Genomic DNA, 17,942 nt, shown 5'->3' with positions numbered 1-17,942 from the left:
TTTAAATGGGCCTTTACTGAAATGAAGAGAGTTCCTCATTCCATAGGATTGTGCTTTGCATTACTTTGCATTAAGAGAGTTCCCCCAGAGGCAGGTAAAGAAAACAGTAATGCTTGCATTTAATATGGTAGTATAATGTAACATCTTTGTTATACTACAAAATTATGTTGCCATTTTAGATGAAGATTAAAACTAAGACAACCCTGATTTTAGATGAAGGTTAAAACTAAGACAACCCTGATGAATTAATTGTTCCAATATTAAACTGAACAAAAGAAAGAAAAGAAAAGAAAAAAAGAATTGGTCTGAATCATCTTGCCATCATGGCTGAATCATACCCTCATCACTTCATTGTAAGCTCCTTGTGTGTGTGAGTGTGTGTGTGTGTGTGTGTGTGTGTGCGCGTGCGTGTGTGCCTGCGTGTGTGTGTGCGTGTGTGTGTGTGTGTGTGTGTGTGCATGCCACAGTATTAGCAATTAATAAGCAAAGAATCAGTTGTGAGTGTTTCCTCTCCTTTGAAAAGTGCCGTGTTATTTGTAAAGATGAAGTTATTATTAGGGTGACAGATAAGATAGCGATCTCAGAGAGGAAATTGAGCCATTGGAGGCCCAGCAGCTTTGGGCTGAATTACGAGCCGAGAAGCCGGCAGACTTGAGCCTTGAGCCTAGAGCGTGTTTGAGCAGCGCGGCGTCTGTGGGCAAAGGGCAGTTCCCTGAGTCTGTGAGTCTGACACTTTCGGCGCGCACCTGACTGATGCCTCTTAACTGCCCCCCCACCCCCCCCCCTTATAACAGTCTCATCTCTCGAAGACTCTCAAACCACCTCCTCCTGACGTCTCTCTCTGGTCTCGCTCTGCTCCGGTCGGGTCACTCACTCTGGATGGACATGCTGCCTGCACATTTCTCTCCCTCTCACTCTTTCTGTCTCTCTATGTCCATTTCTCTCTCTCTCTGTCTCTTTCTCTATGCCTCTCTCTCTTTCTCTCTGTCTCTCTTTCTCCCCCTCCTCCTCAGTCTTCAACCCTCTGGCTCCAGGCTCATGCTTTTCCACTTTGGTAATTATTGCAGCAGGAGTACGTCTTCAAAGATAAATGGTAGTCATCTCACTCAACTTGCAAATAGTTCCTCTGCCCTGGAGGCCCTGCCCACCTCCCCTTTCAGCAAACACTTGCCTCTTTTTTTTTTTTTTTTTGCGGCATCCTATCTTTCCTGATAATGGTGAGATTGTGAATCTCTCACACATTGTTTAATTATGCTGTCGTGTCTGCGCTATAAGAAAGACAGGCAGTTAGAGGGAAGAGAAAAAAACAAGAGAGAAATAGAGAGAGATAGAGAGAAAGAGAGAGGGAGAGAGCGAGGGAGAGGGAAAAGAGATAAATCACTTCAAGCTGTTGCCCTGGTGAGCGATTTGCCCGGAAGGTCTTTAACATTCTGAGAAATGGAAAGCATCGACTTCCTGTTATTAGAGAATATAGTGAAGCAAAAGCTGAGTGGAGGAAGGAGGTGGAGAGGAAGTGAGCTGTGAAGAGAGCAGAGGAAGAAAAAAAAGACTAGAATGAGCGGAAGAAAGAGAAGGGAGAAAGAGCGAGAGAGAGAAAATGAGCGGCAAATGGCACACATATTAGGCAGATGGTCCTGGTGAATGAAAATGTCTGTGACATGTTGGAATGCTCTTGTCGGTGAGCTGAAAGTGCCAGGGTGCAGAGAGATGCTGAAAAGGAGGATTTCATTGAGGTTTGTATTAGGCGCTCGTATCTCCACCACATTCAAACTAATATCATGGTAATCATCCCGCGGTTCTGTGTGTCACCCTGTATCCTACAGCTCCGATTCAGCTCAAATGTGCTGTGTGTGTGTGTGTGTGTGTGTGTGTGTGTGTGTGTGTGTGTGTTTGTCTGAGCTTAGTGGAAGAGTCCTTTATAGCAATCTCTCTCTTTCTCTCCCTCATATTTAAATAGTGTTGATGACTCCCTCTCTCTCTTGATGACTCTCTATCTTTTCTCCCCCTCTCTCACTTTCTCATGGTCACATTCACTCTCTTCTCTACTCTTTCTCTTCTTTCTTCCACCTACTCATCATCACATTTCCTCTTTTCTCTCTCTCTCTCTCTCTCTCTCTCCCTCTCCAGGGTTACCTGCTCTTCTGACTTGAGCCTACAGCAAGATGAAAGGGACATCAGCTCTGTTACTCTGGAAGGTAAGTCTCCACTCCCCCCCCTGATTTATGGGTTAATCCAACTGAAAGAGTGATTCGACAAACATCATGCCTTGGCCATTCCCCCTCAGTGCCATCTGGTTTAGGTTTCATGAAGAAACAGATCCCCGAGATGTAATTGCTCCTCTGAGATTATGATGCATGAGAATTTATGCATGGTGATATTTTTGTGAACCTTGAGTGCTGGACAATGAACAGTGCTGAGGCATTGTTCTCTCCAGATGCGCTGTGGGGGGATCTGATTTATTTAATAGACATGTCGCCGGGCTCTGTGATCAGGTCGTAGTGAACACGCCCTGTGTCCATCTCGTAACTAGGCGAGGACCAGGGAATCTGTGTGTGTGTGTGTTTTTGCGCTTTCATTTGGGCATTTATGATGTAATAGACAGTGTGTGTAATGTGTGGTTGTTTTCGGCTTGTCTCATTTGGACTTCAGTGGCTGGCCTTGTGTTTATGTGTGTGTGTGTGTATGAGTGTGTGTGTGTGTGTGTGTGTGTGTGTGTGTGCGCGCATCTGGCAGGCCATTACATAAACACTGTGTGTGTGAGAGTGTTTCGGAGAGTAACCTGGATACTGCAGGTACTATTTACAGTAGGTCACATGAAAATGTGTTTGTGTTGCATTTGGGCTAGCTAGTGGCGTGCTTTGGCTCTCCGGGCTTTTGGGTTTGTGTTTATTGGTTTAGCCCGTGTGCATGTTTGGGTCCTGTTTCATGTTCAAGGCTCAGGGATGGTGCTTATGACAGTTGGCTTCCAGGCAGTTCACTCCCTGACTAGCCAGCGGGTACATTGATGTTGATGTGTAATAAACCACATTACGGCTAATGGACTCAGCCTTGTTGCGGTACTCACTGGGGCTGTGTGTGTGTGTGTGTGTGTGTGTGTGTGTGTGTGTGTGTGTGTGTGTGTGTGTGTGTGTGTGTGTGTGTGTGTGTGTTTGTGTGTGTGTGTGCATGTATGTGTGTGTGTATGTGTGTGTGTCACTGACACTGACACCATAGACTTATGGAGCACCCATTAACCTCAATTTAAACTGTGCACTGTGGTTTTATACAGTACATCTCCTCCATTAGCCAAGCCAACTAGCTCCCCACCTCACACAGATGTACTGCATGTTTACTTAGAAGTAATTTGGAGGCGCAAAAATTAGAAATGGCCAAAACGCAGAAACTGCACACCTCCCAAGCACAGTCCCAACGGCATGATCAAGCAACACCATTTGGAACCTGAGCTATTCAGGGTTATGGGCATTTAAAAGGATGCACCACATTCATTTTTGCATTGCTTATTTTTTATTTGTATTATGTTTTGGTGGACCTGACATGTGTCCAGAAGCACTGTCACCGCAGTCCAAACACTGGCAGGGTCCTGCAGCTGGGCACCCACTTCTCCCTCAAATTTCCCTGCAGCTCTTTCATGCAACAGGTGGCCTCGTCCGGCAAGATCCACCAGGACTCATGTTTTATTATTATATTTTATTTTTTATGCCGTCTGCCAGTGGCTCCATGATTCGTTCCTAAAAAATCGCCCATTAGGTTTCGTCATTTTCAGCACCTTCGTTAAACAAGTGGGAGGATTATCCACAGGCCTCTTTGTCATGCTCCAGATTGCCAGCTCTCTTGTCTACCGTCAGCGCCTACATCAGTCATGTTAATCTGCTATGAGACTAAGTGCCTTTAGAAGAAATTCGCTGGAAGGACACTGTTCCTGGCCCTGCTGCATGGCTTCATAGAACATTCTGGAAGTGAATTCACCGGCGACTTGTCATTGCGGGGATTAGACAGAGGCCCAGTCTGGGCGCCATGGGCATCGAGCTGTGCTGTAACGTAGTTGAATTTCAAAGAAAGGTCTTAAAAATAAAATTCTAATCTACTTAAGGACGGAGCCTTCCCAAAAGATTCAGAGGAACAGCTGAGGAATTTGTTAAGGTAGATCTATACGGCAAGAAAATCCATGTCTCTGGTACTGTGGGATTATATCAGCACATTTCTCTTCTCAGACAGCCAGTAGAGTTCAGTTTCAAGCCATTTAGCTCTCCTGCATCAGCTGGCTCATGCCATCTTTCACTCTCTCTCTCTCTTTCTCTCTCTCTCTCTCTCCCTCCCTCTCTCTTTTTTTTGTTGGATGGAGCTTTGTGTTGTTTGGATGTGGGAGGGAAGTGGGAACAGAGCAACCTTAGCCTGCTGAAAGCGATACTGGCAGTATCAGGTGGTATCACCCAGTGCAACACCTGCCCCCAATATCTTACAGGAGGTAATAATGTGTGAGGATCAAAGTACTGTACACAAACACAGTCGGTATACAACACCAACAAATACTGTTTACACACACATACTCATGCACACACACAGGTACATGCACGTGCGCTCTCTCTCTCACACACGCACACACACACACACACACACACACACCCACACACACAAACACATCTCTCTCCCTTTCTCCCCTACTCTCTGTTTTTCTCTCTGTTTTCTCTCTGCTCTTTTGTCTCTGTGCGCTTCTTGGTTTTGTACATTTCCCTCTTTCTCTCTCTTTCTCCACTTGATTTGTTTTCTCCATTTCTCTCTCCCTCGTTCCCTGGCTTCCTCTGACGAAGGGAGCTGATTTTTTATTGAAATAAAATGATTCACCTCGGCTAGAGAAGCGATGAACTGTTTTGAACAGCTCCTGATTCTCCCCACCTGCAGCTTGTTGTACACATGCCGCGCTGTGTTTTTCTTGGCTCCCCCGTTCAGTTTATTGAATAAAACACACACACACACACACACACACACACACACTGGTCCTGTGCTGTTTTAACAAACCAATGGGAAGCGGGGGTCCAGGGCGAGAGCCGGCAGCGGGTTGTGGGCGAGGGCTTTTCTTCTGAGCTGGGGTAATTAAAAACTGCTGACTTTCTGAATGTGGATGAATTCATTGACCCCACCACCACAACCACCACTACCACCCTCACATACACACACACACACACACACACACACACACACACACACACACACACACACACACACACACACACACACACACACACACACACACACACACACACATACACACTTATACACACATACACACTTATACACACACAGACACACACACTCCTCCCTCCCCCAGTCTCAAAAAAAAGTTCAGGTTTTTATACTCAATGTGATTCGCCTCCAGCGTCGGTTTACAGGCCCAAACTTCTGAACCGAGTCCACAGAGCTTCCTGTGTAAACGCACACGAGCCACCAGACAGGGTTGGGGGGCAGGGGGCGGGAGGCGGGTGGCGGCTGGGGGGGGCTATGGCTGGGGAGCACAGAGCCACCCGTCAATAAATTCATCTGAAATTTGGAAATAATGCGAAAATACATTTATTTAGATTCCATTGCGTAGCAACAGGTGTTTATTGTTTAATTAGGGCTTAAGCAGGTTTCCACAGAGTCGATTTGGTCTGCCTTTAAGTGATCGAGCAGTCATGCTATGGTCCAATAAACCTGCACAAACTGAGAAGTTTGTTCTGGCATTCCCTCGCTGTGTGTTTTTTTTTTCAGGCGAAGATATTTTTATTTCAGCACAGGTGTCTAGTGAATCAGAAGATATATAAATCTGGTAGATTTATAAATAAATGCGGAGGGATAGGCTTGATATAGAAGCCATTAAAAACACCATTCTTCCAGCCGACCCATGACTATGAAATGCTTTCCCCTTCACACACAAACACACACACACACACACACACACACACACACACACACACACACACACACACACACACACACACACACACACACACACACACACACACACACACACACACACACACACGCATGGACTCACACGCATGGACTCACACACTACATAATGTGAGAACACAATACAGCCAAGATGGTTAGACTAGTCCTCATCAGTCACATCACATGTGCTGTTTTACGTACACTCACGCCGTACATGATTTGCATGCAACAGAAGTGGATTCCCCCTCATGAAATACAGACTGACTTTCCAAACTCTCTGTTGTTTCCAGACAAACAACAGGTGCTCTAGCTCTTTGTATGAATAATGGGAGCAAAACCAGGAAAATTGTTGTGAATAAATAGAGAGTTTCAAGCTCTGATTCTCCCTGCTGAGGATAAATATATTTAAACTATAACGTGAAGATTGCTCTAAATGTGTATGTCACTCGTCTGTGGCCCCCTCCCTGACCTCCAGGTCTGTGACATCAGCGCTCGAGTGACGGGTCACATGTCACGATGTCCCCATCTTTATTGTCCGTGTGTCTATTGTGAGCGCACTGAAGTCACAACAATGGGGCGCATTTAAGTCTCGGCCAAGTTATTTTTGGAAGTGCAAATGGAAAAGACTGTAATGACAAGGCCCTCTCAGTATAAGCGGGAGCAGTCATATGATGCAGAGACTTGAGCGCAGGCGAGAAAACATGCTGAAATACATACAAATACACTCAGACACACACACACACGCGCTCACACACACACACACACTTTCTCTTTTTCTCTCTCACTTTCTCTCTCTCTCTCTCCCTCTCTTTCTCTCTCTCTCTCTCTGTCTGTCTGCCGTCTCCATCTGCGTGTGGATATTTTGTAGCATGGCAACAAAACAAAAGAGCGTACACAGAGCGCACAGGTTACAGTTGCGCCTCAGGACATGTTCCCCTGATAAGTCAAAGTTGTCGTTGCTCACTGATAATCGCTGAATGGATTAAATTAAGGATATGGAGCGTCGAGGTCAAGAATAGCACTCGCATGTAGAAGAACAGCATAACAGAAGCAAATAGCCTGTTGATCCATGCAGCAGGGAATTTGATTGGTTTTCCACACAAGGAAAGGAAAGTACCTTGCTGTACCGTTGAATGAAAAACATGGTGGTCATGGAGACATATACTAACGTACTTCATACCAGTAATCCATCATTTAAAAGGAATGCTGTGCAGGTATACAAGGGTTGCATTCCATTTCATTTTCCTCCATGACTTCTGCTCCGTCTTTCTCTCTTTGTTGGGCTGCGGGGCTCATTGAGGTTTATCATTTTGTAGACTTATCGACTCAAATTAGATCAGTCAACTGTTTTGACCAATCAGAATGCCCCAATCAGAATGCCCCAAAACTGGTGGCAGAATTTCCAAACAAATCAAGTTTAGAGTGAAAGTCTGGGGATGCTTGAATTTTCATGAGAGGATTTTGTCTGTAAATAGTTCATGTTAAGTTCATGTACGTAGTGGACTTGCCTGAAGTGTGTTGGCAAAGACTAAGACAATGATTTACAAAGAAGATGCCTCTCAATTTCTCAGCTACGTATCCTCTTAGAAAAAAACTATCTGTCTCCTGTTACACAAGGCCTTATGTTTTGTATTGATGCAGGACTAGGACTGGGGAGGGGGACCACAGGATAGCATTCATGCTATGGGCTGTTGCATGCAGGGAGGGGAGAAATGCCGGTGTCTTTAAGGGTGAGTGGAGCTGGACTCCTTCAAGCTGGAGGTATTCCCCTCACATGTCAAGGGCTCCTGGGTCCTAGACACTGGATATGTTCTTCAGATTTTTACTAACACAATAAACCCCCTTCACCCGGCTCCTCAGGTTCTAGCTAATCAGCAGTGCACAGAAGCGTGACTGTTCCCGAGGATGGGGGGGGGGTAGGGTGCATTGGGACAGGACTAGGAGGCTAAGGTTTGGGGTGGGGTGGCGTAGAGGAGTGGAGTGGAGTGGAGGGGGGATGGGGGTATTTTATGGTTAAAAACGAAAGGTGTGGTGTCAACCAACTCTCAGGCCCCCATTTTAATCACAGTCAGATGTGGAGAGAAAGAGAGAGAGAGAGAGAGCCCTGTAGTCTGGGTTGGTTTACTGGGGTCTGGCTCCAGAGCAAAGGGAGAGAAGTGTCTTCTGTTGAAAAGAACAAAGCAGACCAGCAACAAAGCACATAGACAGAGAACGAAAAAACGATACTGTGCAGTCTCAATATTGGAGAAACTCAGTCAAAAATTGTGAAAATGGTTTGCCCAAAAAGTGCTTTTTTGGTCAGGCATGCATTGGATCGTGCTGCCTATGAAACACTAATTTGCAAGCTTGGCATAGACCAAATATGTAGGTGGATGCTGGTCTCAACAAGAAAAGTCAAAGGTGTCAAGTGAAACAAGTCTGCAATATTCCGCTGGCAGCTAACAAAAGGCTAGCTCCTTTACAAGCTTCAAAAATAACATCCTACTTCATATTGGGCACGCGTTCCCTTCTGCTGTCAAATTAAACTTGTTCCTTTGCAAATGTCAGCCTCGTATTGTGTCAGGCTTTCCCTCTTCCAGGCTGGTGTCCACCACAATAAAACACACAGGTCAGGACTTAGCACACAAATCATGCTAATCCTATACAATTAGTCTCTCGCCGGTCAAGGCAGCAGACAAAAAAATGTGCACTGAGATATACAAAAGTATTTTGAAATGCCATAATTTAATTGTCATCCTCTCCATGGCTTTGGTTCACTCCTGAACCCTTATCGTCTTTGGTGGTGCAACCCCAGTGCATCCACTTATCAGTACCTACCTCCGCCAAAAAAGCTGTGAAAACCTTTGGCTCATTAAAATCCAGACATTTACAGAAGGACACATTCAAATCTCCCCTTGACAAGCCGGTTTAATACGGACGGCCAGACATGAATGCTGTCTGTCTCTGAAAGGTCAGCATGGCTGTGACGTAGCTGTGGGTTATCTGCTCCAGGAACTGACCTCTAATCAGAGAACGAGTTGTGTCTGCTCCAGAGCGAAGCACGGGGGAACTCTTGGACTCTTTCAGCGGACATGGCAAACAGATGTTTTTCTTTTTTTTTTCTTTCTTTCTTTCCACAAGATGCTCTCAGAGTCTCTACGCTTCAAACCCCACCAGCGGTTTCCCATGTGCTTTTTCCCTCTTTCTCTGGGAGGGATCAGGTTCAATTAATGGAGGATTCACAGAGAGGCCTCAAAGTCTCCACGGCAGGAAATTGGAGGATAATCCATCTTTACCTCGCTGCTGTCCTGTCGCTCTCTTTCGCAAAAAAAAAAAATCCATCACTTTTGACTCCCGCACACTCTCTCACGTTCCATAGCCCTGCTCCCTGCTCCCGAGCTCCGGCAGGATGGTGTCTCTGGGATGGAGCGATGTTGAGACGCTTAAAATGTGCGTGGCCAGAGGCGAATGTATCAACTTTCCCGGCGTTTCTGAAAAGGGTTTTCTTACATTGCACAGGTTTGATGATGAACTCAAGCCGGCTTTGCGTTTGACCTCAGTCTCCGTGTGTGTGTGTGTGTGTGTGTGTGTGTGTGAGCATGTGTATGAGCATGTGATAGAGCATGGCTGTATGTGTGTGTGTGTGTTTTAGTGGTCGTTGGCATGCAGAAAAGCCATGTTTATAAGGACAGAGTGTCTCCAGCGCTGGAGGGCCTCAGAGTCTGTTCATTTTTATATGGATGAAGCAGACCCGACACAGGAGTCCTGCCAGCCAGACAGAGGGGCTCTCCAGAGAATCCCGCTTGTTGATTTATGAGGTGTCCATCGTACAGGTGCTGCGGTCGGGAAAAATGAGGGACATTTGCTTAATGTATGCAATCTTTCAGAATCAATGCAAAAGAAAAATGATTTGACTAACTGTTAGTGGGAAAGGTTTCCTCAAAGAAGTTTCTCTCTCTCTCTCTCTCTCTCTAAAAAAAAAAAAAAAAAAAAACTGAAAAAACCCAACCCAATGGCATCCATCAGAAGCCAGGGGAACCCAGAGAGCTTGTGGGATTGGACTCACTAATCCCGTCGCTCGGAGGCATCGCGATCCAGGTCTCACTTTTAATCCTCCCGAAGGTGAACTCTACTCTGTGTAAACAGGGCAGGAGTCAACACTGGTCTGTGCACTCTCCCCCTCCAGCAATAACATTCCAGCCAGGGCTGATGGCTGGCCACATACAGAAAGGGGTGCCTGTTGGGTAGCCTGAGTGCGGTTCTGGCCTCCATAGCAATCTGCTGAATGCTCCCCTCAACCCCCCCACCACTCCACCCCTCCACCCAATCCCTCCAACCATCCAGCCCTCCACCCCCCCCCCCCCCTTCCATCCTCAGACTGCCGGTTCTGCCTCTTCTCAGTGGGGACTCACCTTCACTCAATGTGGCATTCAGGGGAAGACGAAAACACCCCCACCCCCCCTGCCAGGCTACACCTTGCTCGCGCCCCTTTCCTCCCCTGGTGAGTACAGATTGCTCGGATTTGTACCTGCGGCCCCTGGGAGCCCCCAGAAGAGCGCCCTCTCTGCGTGAGCTACGGAGGCCGGGCTGGCGGAGGAAACCCGTGACATTTTCCCCCAGAGCACAGTTAAACTCTCTCATCTGTTTCCTTTTACCTGTGGTGCTCGCGGCCCTCTCTCAGGTTCAGATGTTGACCCTTGGCCTGCACAGTGATGAGAGAAGAGGGGGCGGGGGGGGGTGTTTAAAGACAGAGAGAGAGAGAGCGAAAGCAAGGGCTTTGAACCGTTGTATGTTTAGGGAGGACCCCCAGTGTGTATACATGTGTGTGTGTGTGTGTGTGACTGTGTGAGTGTGTGTAACAGATGAATTGCTTTACTGATGGGTTATGACAAGCCTTGGTGTTGCTAGGGCTTTTTCCACGCTCACCTGTTCTGTAGGAGACCATCTAACCTCTAAAAGGCACAGTAGGAAAACAACACCTTCAGTCAAAACACATCATGGCTGATGGATGACTGAATGGGTTGGCCCATTCACTGATGCCCAGAAGCTCGTCTGTTTTTACTGCAGCAAAATCGGAAACCTCACCAGTCACCTGAGCTAGTTTGTTTTGTAAACACTGTTTCAACTCACGCCCATCCTATTATCCCCGAAATGAGTCAAGCTGTCGCTGCAAACCTTGCGATGCATATTTCAGAAGCACATATTCTCACTCACTCTAAAGATTGATGGGCACCTTCTTTCACCCCTGGAGGGGGGCTTTAGGTTCAGGTGAGGTCAAGCACCAGGTGTTTGAGCGGGGTCCTCCCTGTGGCCGGGCCTCTTAGTGGCGTTGCTAGCGGCGGCGTCCGCAGCGGCGGGGGCAGCAGCAGCAGCTGTGTGGTTGCGCTGACTGATCGGGTGGAACTCTAGCAGCGCTATCAGTACCACGGATCAGAGTGGAGCCCCACTCCGCTAGAACTCGTGAGGTTCCACGGAGGGATTGGAGTCGTTGCTCAGGTGTCAGACTCTGGCATAAACATCTGCCATGCGGTGTTATTGTTGGGGTACCTCAGAGCCACATAGGCGGCAGCACGACGGCAAAATCACTTCATCTCGGGAAGTGCCGTGATAGGTTGTTTAAAGTAAATACAGTTTTTGCATATGTGGAAGTGATGGTCTCCAAGCCTCTGAGTGTGTGTGTGTGTGTGTGTGTGAGAGAGAGAGAGAGTCTGTGTGTGTCTGTGTGTAAGAGAGAGAGAGGGAGAGAGAGTCTGTGTGTGTGTGTGTGTGTGTGTGTGTGTGTGTGTGTGTGCGTGTGTGTGAGAGTGTGTGTGAGTGAGAGAGAGGGAGTCTGTGTGTGTGTGTATAAGAGAGAGAGAGGGAGACAGAGTCTGTGTGTGTGTGTGTGTGTGTGTGTGTGTGTGTGTGTGTGTGTGTGTATGTGTGTGTGAGAGAGAGGGAGTCTGTGTGTGTGTGTGTGTGTGGGAGAGAGAGGGGGAGAGAGTCTGTGTGTGTGTGTGAGAGGGAGAGAGAGTCTGTGTGTGTGTGTGTGTGTGTGTGTGTGTGTGTGTGTGTGTGTGTGTGTACATGCTCAAGCTCTAATCTGAAGGAGGTGATGTGCTGGTACCACCTGGTTACATGAACACTGACTTTTAATCCCAGCTGTACATAACTGGCACACCCACACTCAGCTGCATTCTTCTTGTAACGTTCATTCATGCTAATGAAAGTGTGTACACTTGCTAGTTCATTTAGATTTAGAAACATTTGGATATGCAGAGCTGATGTTGCAGCTCTGATATTGCCCTGCTTTGTCTGTCTTCGTATGTGTGTATGTGTGTCTTTGTGTGTGTGTGTGTGTGTGTGTGTGTGTGTGTGTGTGCGCACACATGTATCACATATGTAAACACATTCCTGCATAGTGGTGTGTGATACAAGCAGTGGCTCCTGACAGTTATATTAAAAGCGCCCTCCTCCTCCTCCTCCTCCTCCTCCTCCTACGTGCCTTGTCCGTGGCCCCGGGGGCCGGTGTGGTTCCTCATTAAAGATAATGAAAGTATTTCGGATGCTGACAGCTGGTGCTCTGCTCCGGTGCCCGCCGCAGTTTGTCCCTGTTTAACATGCTCACCCAGCCTCAGCCATCACCACTGCTCTGGCACAGGGGCGAATGGGGTAGGCGAGGTGGGCGGGGTGGGCGAGGTGGGTGAGGTGGGCGAGGGGACACTGCAGCCTCTGTCTGACGGACTTTCATCCACCGGTTGTCCGCTGTCACAGAGCACAGCTAGGTGAACTGAGTAGGCCGTAGGTCTTTTCAAGGGGTGTTAGCCTACGCGCGCACAAACACACACACACACACACACACACACACATACACATTCATGCACACACACACACACACACACACACACACACACACACACACACACACACACACACACACACACACACATACACATACACATACACATGTATGCACACACACCCACACACTTACCCACACAAACATGTGAGGAGAGCGTCTGGAGATGGTAGCCTTAACAAACACTTGTCCTAGTGCTTTACCGTCTCCCCGTCTCTTTTTGCTTTTGGCCTTTTTCATTGTTTCGTGGTAATCCAAACCAGCTGCCTCACTGTAAATACAATTAGGCCCATAACTGTTGGCTGTTGACTTTGCCACTGCGGGCTTTCCCACTGAGCGCGAGTAGACCAAGCAACCCGTCCATGACTTCACTGGAGTTGAATGTGCTTCTGTAGTTTAATTTCCCAAGAGGTTTTAAGCGAATTATGAATCCAGACAAAGGGAATTCTGGGCCATTTGGCACAAACAGCCAGAACTGAGTAAGTTAGAGAGTAGGTAAACTGCGATTTAAAAAAATATTTAATTTATGAATTCATTTATTTTGGAGTGTAATAAACAACACGAGTTACATATTTGTGGGGTTTTTCATGTGGAAATCGGGGTACATTTCAGGTGGTTTAAAAAGAAAATATATTTTTAGATCAAACACTTTCATTATTTCTGGTTTTAAACATACTGTAGCAACCTCACTGTGCCCCAAATAATTCGAAGATAGAAACACACTATTTTACGAGGGTTTAAAAAATGACTTATTTCTTGCTCCGTTCATCACCACCCAACTATGACGGAGTGGTGTTTTATGGCCTTGTGACTCACTGCAGGGAAATCCTACCATTTCCAATCAATTTGCCTTGTTTAGACAAACGTTTTCACGATTACGCAAGCGGCTTATGTTATGCGTGTTCTCCTCTTTTGAAATTCTCCCCCTTTTTTTACTCCCAGTGTTATAACATGTGTCAGCGATACCGAAAATGACTTCCCTTCGCCGGGACGGGCGAGGTGCTTGGCGCCAAGCAGCACGGCTCTGCCTCTGCTGTACAAAAGACAGGAAGAACAGAGACCCCTCAGGTACGGGGGGCCTCCGAGGTTCAGGGAAATCCTTTCAGCAAGATGGCCGTCTGCATTTGATTAGCCTCTACCGTCTGTATGCCAAGGCGCCCTGTGTGAGTTGACGATGCTGTGGGTATAGTAGTATTAGAATTGGCCCTTGGGAATGGTTGATGGGAAGACGTGCACTGAGTAAGCGATCAGGGGGAGAAGGACTACCACTGTTTTCATGGAGGCCGACAGAGGCATACAGGGAGCCTCACAGTTCGGCCTCTATTCATGCCGAGTGTGGATCTGCTGGGGTCTATGACAGATGTGCCTGTGGAATGCTGCAGACCTCCAGGGAGCTCAGCCTGGCTCTGCTCCCCTCCTCCAGGGATCCCCGTGGTGGGGATGAGGAGCTAGAGACAGGCCTCTGCTGGGTTAATCAGGCCCTCGCACCTCAGACAGATATAAATACCCTCCCGTAGACCACTCGGTTTAGCTGGAGTCATAAAAACATGCACTGGATAATACCATCAGGTGTGGTTTTTCTTTTTTTTTTATTGGCTTTGAAAGCAGTTTGTTCAACATGACTTAGTTTCACTGACAGCTGCAAAGATCACTATGAAAACATCTGCTGAGAAGCACAAAGTGAGAAATGTCTTTGTTAATTCTTGACTTATTGAGTTTCGTAGAAACAGAGGGGCAGGCAGAGAAAGGGTTTGTTGGTTCTTATCGTCTGTTTATTAGTAATTCATTACGGCAGTGTGTATAAAGTATACTGCAATTCAGTGAAAATGTCTTCAGGCAAAACTGACAGTGCAAGCGTTGAGTTCTGTGTGTTTTTAATAGAGAGGTATGCTGCAAACAGAAATTAGTTTGTCATGCATTCATGCGGACTATATCTGTGGCAAAATCGGGCAAAAGCGTATACTTCCAAATTGTCACCTATGTTGTTTAGAAGCAGAGGACAGTGGCTTTTGACGCGGTAATCCCAGCTGTTCCTCTATACACTTTTTTGTTGTGAGTGCTTCAGTGGGTGACAGCTCACAGAGACTGTGTGAAAAGAGGGATTTGCCCGTAATCCCCGCATTGATCCTTACAGCAACAACCCTGTCTGGGGCAGCCCAGAGCCTCTCAGCTGCACAGACACCATCGTTTCCCCACCTCAAGTAACGCAGGAAATCTGTCCAAGAGAACGCCCCCCCCTGTCATTGAAAAAAAAAAAAAAAAAAAACGGGCAATGGGATTATCCGAGCGCTAGGGTGGAGAACTGCTCAGAAGGTGCCACTTTTGTGGCTCTTTTGTTAACCAAGCACCCGTGTGGTTGAACAGACAGCAGCCTCCACGGCTTTCCACTTTCTCTGATGCCATTGATACGGCTTCGACAGCACGGCAGAGGTCGGGGTGTGCTTCTGCGTGTCCTCGTGCAAATTATTAATGACTCTGAATGAGCTGAAGTCCGAGAGAGAGAAAGAAAGTGAGAGAGAGAAAGAAAGAGAGAGAGAGAGAGAGAGAGAGAGAGAGAGAGAGAGAGAGAGAGAGAACTTCCCAGGCCTCGGTGGTGTGGTAGGGCTTGTCTGCTCTGGCCCACCCAGCCCAGCAGCAGCGCTCTTTGTTTCTCCAAATTATGCATGGAGCTGCAAAGAAACTAATGGAAAGTGTCAGTTTAAAAAAACTCTTGATATTACAAAATGCGACTAACGCAATTATACATCCAACTGAATTAAAGCTGTCCAGCTGTCAGGCTTGCTGGACATATTTGTCCTAATTTTGTCCACTTAGCAGAAAAGGACTCATGAATCGGCCTCTTTGTCCTAAGGAGGCTTGGGCTAGCTATAGTGCATAGGAATATTTTATTGGGGTTGCCAAACAGGATAGCAATAAAACTAAATGCTGTGTGAAATTTATCCCATGTGAATATTTGGGCTTGGACGTATTTTTTCTCAGCGACACTTAACAGACACACCCAGATTTTGTCATGTTTATATTTGGAATATTGAATTGTGTGTGGGTTTTTTTCACACTATAGGTGGGAGACGCGGAGGCTTGTAACTTTGTCAGATGCTGTGCGGCACCCCAGCCAGACTCTGATTCAGAATTAGCCTTCCAGTTACAGCAGGCTGAGACCGCAGCCCAATTAGATTCTCTGTTTTCCAATGCCAGGCAGGTGGACAGTTTGGACTGTCTTTCAAGAGTCGTGTTTTTTCTCTCTCTCAATGATGGTGACTGATCATCATTAAATAACTGCCCACAAGATCGGGTCTTAAACAGAGACACCATTTGCCATGTACTAATTTCACCTTCACTGACAAGACCTAATCCTGTAAACAGCCACCAAGGTGTGTGCGGTAGAAGTCCACTGCCGTCTGGGTTGGTTGTTGTGTTACGGTGGTTTGGAGAAGGGCAGGGCTGTGTAACATAACAGGAGTGTAAGAGGAGATGTGGAATATCTATGCTAACTGTGTTTATGTGCTGGGACTTGTGTTTATGCAGGGAGCGTGGAGGCCTCTGAGATCACTGTGAACCTTGAGGACTGAGGCTGCGGCAGTTCCCACACTCACACGCACACACACACACACACACACACACACACACACACACACACACACACACACACACACACACACACACACACACACACACACACACACACACACACACACACACACACATACACATACACAGACACACACACACACACACACACACACATATACACACGTACACACACATACATACAAACACACCCACCCACACACCCAAATACCCACTCCTCCAGCCGCTCAGCGCTTCTACAGGTATGGGTCTGCCTTAAACCTCTCACCATATCACTGAACATGTTGTCTCTGGATGTGTATTGCTCTCTACCATCTTCTCATGTTAAAACAAGCTACCGTTCGGAGCATTCCTCTGGGCTAAAGAACTCTTTAGCTGGTCTTCCATGTGACGAAATGACAGATGTTCAACGGGGCTGTTGTGGAGGGGCACTGAGAGGGGCATTTAGGGAGACTTACTCAGGTGTGCTGCTAACAGGTTCTGTCAGAGGCTTGTTGAGTGTTGTGTGGACGAGTGTGGTTCGACGCGGGTGGATGGGAGGCCATTTATCATTCCGCTGCTTGATGGGAGGAGAAGAGAGACAGAAAGAGGTGTGAGATTTGTTTTGTGCTGATGTTTTGACAACTGGATCCTACTTTTTTATAAGGACTGGTATTTCCTGTTGATTTTTTAAAAGTTTTGATAGAGCATACAGATACAGACACAGATACAGTATATATACACACACACACACAAGCACACACGCAGAAGGAAAGACAGATAGAGGGAGAGAGAGCTTTAGACCCAGTAAAGAGAGAGAGAGAGAGAGAGAGAGAGCGAGAGAGAGAGAGAGAGAGAGAGAGAGAGAGAGCGAGAGAGAGAGAGAGAGAGAGAGAGAGAGCGGGGAGTGAGGTGCGGGGGTTGAAATGGAAAAGCAGGAGGCCGAGAGGGAGTGTGATTGCATTCCAGCTTTGTTCCATGATATCACAGTTGTGGCAGACCCAACAGGAGAGGCTCTCAGCAGCTGTGCAGCTCCTCTCCCTTCTCTGGTTACAAAACGTGGCAGCGGCTCTCCCTCTCTCCCTCTCATTCTCTCCCTCTCTCCCTCTCTCTCCCTCTCCTTCTCATTCTCTCACCCTCTCCTTCTTTTTCTCTTTCTGTCTCCCATGTCTCTCTCCATCTACTTCTCCCTCTCTCACAACTTCTCTCTTTCGCGCGCATTCTTCCTCTCTCTCTCTCTCTCCCTCCGTTACCTCCACCCACCACCTCCCGAAACAGAGCATTGCCAAGTCTGCCCCAGAATCTCAAGGGTAGGTGCCATCCCCTGACAGACAAGGTGAAGACAGCGTGAGAGGCACACACACACACACACACACACACACACACACACACACACACACACATACACGTGTGCGTCAGACAGGCAGCAATCGCTTTGGGCTGTGTGCCCTGAAGTGGCTGCCTCGCTGCCAGGTCTGTGTGACTCACCCCTATGCATCCTGATGCAGTGGGTTATGTGTAGCTGGCTGGCAGGCGGGCTGGCAGGCACACAGCATTTAACGCGAGTGGGCCGGGTTGAAAGACTTGAAAGCAGGGATCTTAACCCCCTCCAAGCAGCCTTGCGTAAGCT

General features: G+C 47.3%; 1 protein-coding gene and 1 long non-coding RNA gene across 3 annotated transcripts in view; both read left to right on the top strand.

Annotated features, from left to right (window-relative positions):
* The window catches only part of LOC116221009, a 20,341-nt gene extending 3,957 nt beyond the window's left edge, over positions 1 to 16,384 (top strand). For both annotated transcript variants that reach the window (XR_004163968.1, XR_004163967.1), the window contains 2 exons: positions 2,128 to 2,195; positions 16,271 to 16,384. This is a non-coding gene — a long non-coding RNA (uncharacterized LOC116221009). The remainder of the gene's footprint in view (positions 1 to 2,127; positions 2,196 to 16,270) is intronic.
* Positions 16,385 to 16,483: 99 nt separating this feature from the next.
* bmpr1ba (bone morphogenetic protein receptor, type IBa) overlaps positions 16,484 to 17,942 on the top strand; it is a 46,351-nt gene continuing 44,892 nt past the window's right edge. Inside the window, exon 1 of the mRNA XM_012828520.3 lies at positions 16,484 to 16,575. The gene's annotated coding sequence lies outside the window, so the exon portion shown is untranslated. The remainder of the gene's footprint in view (positions 16,576 to 17,942) is intronic.

Source organism: Clupea harengus, chromosome 7, assembly GCF_900700415.2.
Source record: "Clupea harengus chromosome 7, Ch_v2.0.2, whole genome shotgun sequence".
In the NCBI taxonomy this organism is placed as follows: Eukaryota; Metazoa; Chordata; class Actinopteri; order Clupeiformes; family Clupeidae; genus Clupea; species Clupea harengus.
The sequence above is the reverse complement of the archived record's forward strand: the minus strand, read 5'-3'. Positions and strand labels throughout refer to the sequence as shown.